Source organism: Dromaius novaehollandiae, chromosome 14, assembly GCF_036370855.1.
Source record: "Dromaius novaehollandiae isolate bDroNov1 chromosome 14, bDroNov1.hap1, whole genome shotgun sequence".
NCBI lineage: Eukaryota > Metazoa > Chordata > Aves > Casuariiformes > Dromaiidae > Dromaius > Dromaius novaehollandiae.
Genome location: NC_088111.1, coordinates 1,867,238 through 1,875,509, shown reverse-complemented (window position 1 = coordinate 1,875,509; position 8,272 = coordinate 1,867,238).

The following is an 8,272-nucleotide window of genomic DNA, read 5'->3' as shown; positions in this document are numbered from 1 at the left end:
GCATATAAAATATGGCCAGTTCATTAAAATGTATCATAATGTTATCTAGTCCAACACCAGTAGCATTTAGCAACACCTGCAATGTAAAATAAATAAAGTTATGGGTTAGATAAGTATTTTGGTCAACAGAAAAACTAAGTAATTAAACATTTTGGGTCATTGGATACAACAGGTAATATTTGCTTTCTCTTAAAATGACCCATTTATCACACTTCCAATTAGAGAGTAGGTAATACATGTCTTTTTGGTAATCAACACTAAAGTGTGGGTAGGGTGGGGCTGTATTAAATAATGAGGAATGACTGAGGATGTTGGCTGTAATTACTTCAGGAAATGTGCCCCCCTAAGTTAATGACACTGTTGAAAATGTTTTCATGTCAAAGCTGCATCACACAATTTTGGAGAGCAATTAGCATGAAATGAGATGGAGGCTGCTGACAGTAATGTGCTGTCTTAAGTGTCACTCGTCTGTGAAATTACGCAAGTACCCCAGCGATATGGCCAAGTATAGGGTAATAAATGCACCTGCATAATTAGGCTTAAAAGTGACATTACTCATCACAATGAACATTGTGACAAAACAACAGGGTAGAACCACAGTCGGCACTTTGGAGATTTCAGCTCGGAGTTTTTCTGTTGCGGCAGCAGGAACCGATCCCTATCGCTCGCCAGAGCTCACGGCTGGCGAGAGCTGAGCGCCTCATCCTGCAAAGCGCATTCGTACCGGGATGTTTTTGCTGTCAATAGCGTTTGGGGCATTCCTGGTGAGAGGAAGCGCTTGGCTGTTTTCCAGGGTGCTGCAATGGCTTCACAGGCAGCATTCCCGGCATCCTGTCAGTTAGGATGTTTTCTCCTTCCAAGATGGTATTTACTATAATCAGTGTGTGAAGGGGAAACTGCTGAAGGTTTCATGTCCCTTTAACAGTGAAGCTAAACTTCATGAGCCATTAAAACTGGACTTTTTGTTTCTTGCCAGTCAGATTCCCCAGTTTCACTGAGCTCTCGGTTTTAAAGTGGAACCAGGAAGTTTATTTTAGTGAAGAGCATATAAGGTTATTAATCCTTCAAGTGCAAGCTGGGAGGCCAGGTCCAGCCCAGTTCTCTACATGTAGCCGTAAGATGAACCAAACAAATCCAGTCCCCAAGCATCTGGCAAGCTGCCACACAGCCCACAGGGAAAGTTAGGTTTCTGTGAACTCTGGCTTCTTCTATGTGACTCGCACTGTCACATACCAGGTTCAAGCAATCCTTCGTGTGCTGTCCTGTAAACTGCAGCTACATGTTCTTGTAGCAGGACTTTAATAGCTATGTGAGAGATCTTTACAAACCTGTAAAATGTAAGGAAGATTCCCTGTCCCGTTTCATTATCATTATACAACTTACGACTGTTTTCGTAGTGTCTGTACCTCGAGCAAGCAGAACAGCAGACCTGCTAAGTAGCCGGCGCTCCAACTTCTCTCCAAAGCTTGTTTTCAACCCATCACCGTTCTGAAAAACGATACTGCTAGTGTATGTGAGTCATGGGTTTCGATTAATTTATTTCGCAGTGCAAAGAGGTTTTTACAATACTTTTTCCATGGATTGAATCATTCTTTGCTGATGACTTCTGTTTTATTTCTCTACTAATTGCAAATGGAATCTGGATCTTAGCACTTAGTATGACCCAAAAACATAAAGAAATATAATCATATATAATTAACTAGGCTTCAGTGTGCATTGTAAATACCTTGGTTGGTACTTAGTTCCATGCGTTGTCGAGCAGGAAATACTTTCTGCCAAAGAAGAAGAGTTAATATTAATGCTAGCGATAGTTAATTTCCATGTTTACTAGCCAAATATCACATAATAGTATCGGAAGAAAAAGACCTTGTTTCAAATCATTTAATCAGCAATATTCTTTGAAATAACTGATAACGATGCAGATGGGCACAGCAAATCCATTGCATTCAGAAGAGCAACAGATCAAATATTTATAGTTCAGCTCTAAAATCTTGTCAAAGTGTAAACCTAAAGGTTATGCCTTAGATTAATTTCACGTTCACAGCTTGAAGTGGATTTGGTTCATTTGCAGTGAAGATGCTTAGTGCATAATAGCAACATATGCTTTCATTTGATAAAGTTTCTGTTAAAAGTGATGATTTTCTCAGGGCTTCGTATTTTTTGGGTAAGTCTCAAGCGTTTCATTTACCTGGGAAGGGGTTAGCAGAGGGGCTGTGTGCAGAGACCTTGCTTCCCCTCCTGGTGTTGCCCGCAGTTTGCCACTCGCTGCCCTCTGACACTGCGTTTTGCTGTAAATTCGGGTCTTACCACTGGGACAGTGCAGCGGTCTGGAGTGCGGTACATAGTCCGTAGGGGACTAATCCGTTCCTTGAAGAAGGAGCTCTGGCTTCTGTGTCTGCTGGACTTGATGCTCAAAGCTGGTGCTTTATGTGAAGGCTTGAAAAGCCAAGTTTCAGAGCGACAAGCTAGTAAGTGTGCGGCCGCTGCTCTTTTCTTGGGCTACGCTGTGCACTCCGGACTGTTCTGTTCATAGCTGTAACTTCACTCAGATACCTCATTTCACGGCAGGTTGAAAATTATGGTCCTGAACATGCATAGTCTTTAGAGATCAGAGATCTTATTTCTGAGAGTCAAAATAGCATTTTAGGTTACTAGGAAATCAGCACTGTTTGGCCCAAACACGCCGCGTTGCCTTCCTCTGAGACGGCACTCAGCTAGTCCGCTGGTATGAGGAAACCAGCACGTGCCGTTTCAAACCGCTCGGGTGTCCGGGGGGTTTTCACTCTACCTGGTTTTGGATCAACAGTCAAATGTGCGGCTTTGATAGAAAATTGGTCTGTCACCTTCCTGCATTTGAAAAATATCCCAGTCTACAATTGCTAATCATGTTGTTCGCATTTTTTTTACTGAAACATGTTTTTCTATTTAAAAGTTTAATTGTAGAGGGATATATAAACACTTCAGTTCTTTCATTCACCAACAGGCCTAATGCACTTTGCACAAAGCCTGATTTCAGATGTGAACTGGAAATTGTCCTCCAAAATATATACTTGAGACAAAAGCTTTTCTGAAAAGCAGTGATTCCTTAAGGGGGGGGGGGGGGGATGGACAGGGAGGGGAAGTTTCCTTGAAGTCTGAAGAGACATACATGCTGGGAAGTGGGGTTGTATTTTAAGACATTCATAAACATTAATCTCGTGATAGGGTTTTCTTTAGCAACAGCTTGTTGGAGGATGAGAGCATGGTAAGTGCAGCCAGCAGAAAATGTAGGACCTAGACGGGAATACAAAGAAACAGCGGGGGGGAGAGACGGCATTAAGCTTTCAAGGTGAAGAGCCAACGTGCAAATTCCCAGAACAGGATGAGGACTTCGAGAGAGCTCTGCTTTCAAATGACATTAAGGGAGCTAACTTAAATGGACCAAAGCAAAGCAGCTCGGCATCACTCGGGGAGCTCCCTCGCTGCTGCTGCCCCCCGTTTTCCTTCGGGGAGGAAAGCTCACGCCTGGGCGCGTGGGACAGGACGGGGCAGCCGTGGTGGGGGCTCTCCGAGGATCCGGGCAGGGTGGGAGCATCTGTGAAACCGAGAGCTGTAACCAAGCCTTAAATACACCGCTTCCACCCCGTCCAGCGTCGCACTTGGCAATTAAGAGTTCTGTCTGGTGATGGGAAGTGCTTGTCAAATGGAGAGATACGGTTTTATCCCCTTTTTACAGTCAGCAACACTAAGGCTCAGAAAGTTGGAGGGGTCAAATAGCCAATAACCGATAAATTTGGGAGCGCAGCTCGGAGCTCCTGACTCCTCTTCTGGTGCCTCACCAGCCAGGCCACGCTGCTCTGAATAGTCTGATGTTTCTGACTGCTGCTGGATTTGGGGGGCGTCAATCTCATACCTACAACAACTGCCTAAATAGCAGTAGGAACTGTGTGCCGTGTGTGTAGGACATTGTGCTGCTTGTTGTTGCAACACAACTGTAGCATATTTCATTCTGCTTGTAGTGCTGGTACAGGAATAGGACCGCTAATGTGCCTCCTCTCTGATACCTCAGAGGGTTTTACAAATATAGCTCTTAATCCAGCCGAGTTCATGCCAAACAAAACATACTCCACCTGTGCAGATTCGCTTAAAGACAGATTTTGTTCTCAGCTACATGCCTTAGAGCCCTCAACTCCAATTAACTTACACCTATATAATTATGTGTACAATATAGCCTCAACTAATTAAATTTCTAGAAAATAAGAGAGCACTTTGGGGTTGTGTGGGATTTGGTTAAGAGATCTCAAAGCTGTCAAAGAGAAGATTCATCTCACAACTCTTCCCCCTTACAGTAAACATGCTTCGGCTTGGAGCCAAATATACCCTGCACTTCCCACCTGTGGGTATTCGCTCACTTTCATTATTGCAAATTACTTCCAGGAGAACGACTGAATCACGGAGCGGAGGGGGCTGCGAGGCTGCTCGCCTGCGAGACCCCCGTTTGATGTCATCTCTTTTTCCTGCTCTTCCACTCGCACTTCAGTTTTTTGTCTTTGCTGCTTCCTCGTTGCTTTCCTGCGGCAACGCCGTCGAGTCACAGCCGCGTGGTTTCTTCATCATGGCTCCTCAGTGCTGCTGTGTCGTGTCCCAGTCGCACGCTGTTGACACTGCGGCAGCCCGGGAGAGGTTTGGAGACTCGGAGCATCCTGCCAACGGCAGCTGCTGGAGGCGGCGCAGGGGCCTCCGCGGGCTGCTGCTCTCCTCCTTTACGACGGTCCGTGCTTCCACGCAGCTGCCCCGCCGCGGTCAGCTCAGCGCGTGGATGGGTCACGTCTGAACCGCAGGATCGTGCCCTCACCTTGGAAGGTGATGGACGGCTTCATTAAGCTTGGGATAGGCCATAATCAATTAGCACCGTTTGGTGGTTAGAGCAGAAGCGTTGGGTCTGCCCCTCTGCTCCGCTTCCGTCCCCGATCAGTGATTCAGTTATTCCCTCTCTGCGCCTCAGTTTTAAGCAGAACTAATTCCACTGACTCAGCTCGGTGTACCGGGGCTTCATTATTGCCTATAAAGGGCTCGGGACTCTTCAGTGATCGATACCCTGAGAGTACGTGTTATTAGGAAGCGGGAGGCCGCGCCGTGAGCTCGGCTGCAGAAGCCGAGGGAACAAACACGTTCATTTGGCTTTGAATGGCAAGACACGGAAAACTGCAGAAGTATTGCCAGTCTGCGTTGGGCTTTTTTAACTTAGTGCTAATGGATCCATGGTTTCATGCAAAGGTTTCCACTCCTTTTGCTGTATCGTCTGTGACATTTACAGTACTCTTCGTTCCATTAGCAAAGTAACTTGAGTGAGTTTATTACCCTTTGGAGACTTTGCTGCTTGCTGTTTAACTTCCATGTGACCGGACCGTGGAAAAAGTCTCTTAAAATAATACAAGAGCCTAAAAATAGTGACAAGTCGTATTTTGGGAGTAAAAGAATTAATTTAATGCACTCTAATAAGCTTTGAAACATTAGGAAACACCACTTACTGTTTCCTCTTTCTCTTTAGAGCCACCAAAATGCGCAGAAGGGTTTATCGCGGAGTCAAGGTGCATCTTGCCTCACAGCTTGAGACGGTAATTTGTTTGTATCAGCTACAGTTCCTTTACTTCAGAGGAACAGAGAAATAGCATCTAATCAGCATGTTCTGAATCACAGGTGAAAGGAATCGCTCCGTACTCTGAATTTGTTACCGAGGACACACTCCGGATGGGAGCGAATGGCAGACCTGCCATTCCCGGGACCGCGCGCCGGGATGCCCGTCGCCGGGACGCCGGTGGGACCCAGCTCGCCCGTTCGGCCCCGCTCGCCGGGCGCCTCGGCCCCGCTCCTCGCTGCGATTCCCCGAGGAGGTGCAGCGGTGGGCTGTGCGCCGGGAAGCGTCACGGCATGCGGAGCCACCCAGGCGCGAGGAGTTTTTTCTCCCCATTAAGTCTTCAGTCGCCTCCGGGTTGCGGCAATGCCGGGAGCTGGGAAAGTAGGCGAAGGGTGAACCGCGGCGGCGCGGCGGCAGGAGAGGGGCGATGGGGGCCCCGGCCACGCTCCCCTCCCACCCTCGGCCCCGGCGCCCACCCTGCCCTGCGAGACCCCCGCCCGCAGCAGCGGGGGCTTCGCGCCAGCTCGGCGAGGGCCGGCACCGTCCGCCTTTCCGGGCCTCCCGTCCGCAACCCGTGTTATCGGCTGCCGCCTGTCGTTCACCCGGACTACAGCCCGCCAGACTGCAGCCATGGCAAGATTTTAAAATCCGAGGGTGCTTTGAGCGCGCTTGTGCGCGTGGGTGGGAGCAGGAGCGGGGCTGCACGGCAACCCCCGGTGCAGCTGCTGCCTCCAGCTCCTTTGCAGCTTTTGCACCTCTGAGAGGTTTGGCGGGGTGAAGCTCTTCTCCGTTCTGCCTGTTTTGCGCCTGTCTCCCCGAGGCGACGTCCAGCCCGTGCAAAGGGAGCCCTGATCCGCTCCCGAGCCCGGCTGGAGCCCGGGGCAGAGGACCCGGAGCAGAGGGCTCGGTGCTCCCAGACCTGCCCTTCGCTCGTGCTGACGCGGGCAAGCACTTCGGCTCTCACGGCTCCACTTCGGCTCTCACGGCCCCTTTCCCCAGCTGAAAAGCGGGGATGGTAATCGCGGAGCGCTGCGAGGCAGGAGCAGGGCAGCTCCTCCAGCGAGCACCAGGCTCCTCGGCCAGAACGCTGCCGCCACGCTGTCCTGCCACGGGAGATGCCGCAGAGCCCAAATGGCCGAGAAGTACCAGGCAGTGAATGCGCTTTAACGACCGCACGTGCCAGAGGCCCCGTCATGGGGCCGGCCGCTCAAATTGCTTTGTTTTCACGCTCAGACGAGTTGCTAACCTTCCAATAAAAACCGGCGTCATTATAATAAAAATGTGGAAAATGCTACCATTAAACCACAGCGCCGGTTTATTTTTCAAGTGCCTCTTTCTGGGACATCAAATTCGTTTAGATCATTCTCAAAACCCACAAATGCCGCTTGGGCTCAGCAGGGCGTGCGGGGGAGGCGGCGGAGTCGGGGCTCCGGCTGAGCCCATGGCGGGGGCTCGAGGCGTTGCCCCGCGGCCGCTCGCCCCCCTTGCCCCCCGCCCTGGCGGCCCCCGCGCAGCAGCCGCAGACTTGCAACCGCTTGCTGCACGCGGTGGCATCTCAGCTTGAACCCGACGGAGCCTCTCTCCCCGCATCCGGCCGGCCGCGAGCTGCTGCCCCTTCCGTGAGCAGCGTCCTCCTCCCTCAAGGAGGTAAACTTTGTTCCAAAATAAAAGAAAAAGACCTTAAATCCTTCCCGTACAGGTGCTGCATGGTTAGATCACACTCCCCTTCCTCTCTACAAATTTGGAGTATCACCATTAAAGGTTCGCCTGAATTTATAGTGCAGTTGCTGAGCAAAGTTTTGCCTCAGTACCCATGTTGCTGGCAAACGTGATGCTGGAGCTACCTGTATTTATGAAGTAAAGACATAAAAGTGGGATTTGCAGAAGAGCTCGACATTGTCTAGACTCCGCTCGGGGGAAACCAAGAATCTGCCGCTTTGAGAAGTGGCAAGAAAGGCTGAAGTCTTAATCTCGGTGGAGTCTGTAGCAAACTTGCGCTGATTTCGGAGGAGTGAGGATTTTGCTCCAAAGCTTCCTGTCTGTTCTCTCTCCAACCAGGGGTCTGTGCTGCCGGGGGGGCTGTAGGCGTGCAGACCACCTCGGAGGGGCGCCGGGACGTGTTCGCTGCTCCGCTCAGCGAGCGGTGCCTGCGGGAACGTCAGCTTTCGCAGGCGATAGGGAATGCTAAAATTATATCTTAGTTACTACAAGTTGCTTGTCAGCTCTTTTTCTGAAAGATGTTTAGAAATGCTTGGGAGAGGAAACGTGCACCGTTAGCGCTCCGGAGCCTCGGCGCGTCAGCCCGGAGGGTTTCGGTGCCCCGCAGACACGGCACGCCGGCTCGCGCGCGGGGCCCGGCCGCTGCGCCAGGGCACGGATGGGTGCTCGGCTCCGCTCCCGGCGGGTTTATCAGCACCACAAGTTTTCAAGTTATGCCAAAAATACAAGAAGATGCTGCAACAGGTCTCTGGGAACACGAGAAGCTCCCTCCTGGTTGGGAAGTTTGAGCCCACGTTTGTGTATTGCTAGGGCAAAATATGAGCCACTAAACCACCCGTTTGGTTCGGCACCGGGGCAAGGTTAGAAACGCTTCTGCCCCGGCGGAGTGAGGCAAAAAGAGCCCAGCGCTCGGGGAGCCGCGCGGGGAAGCAGGAA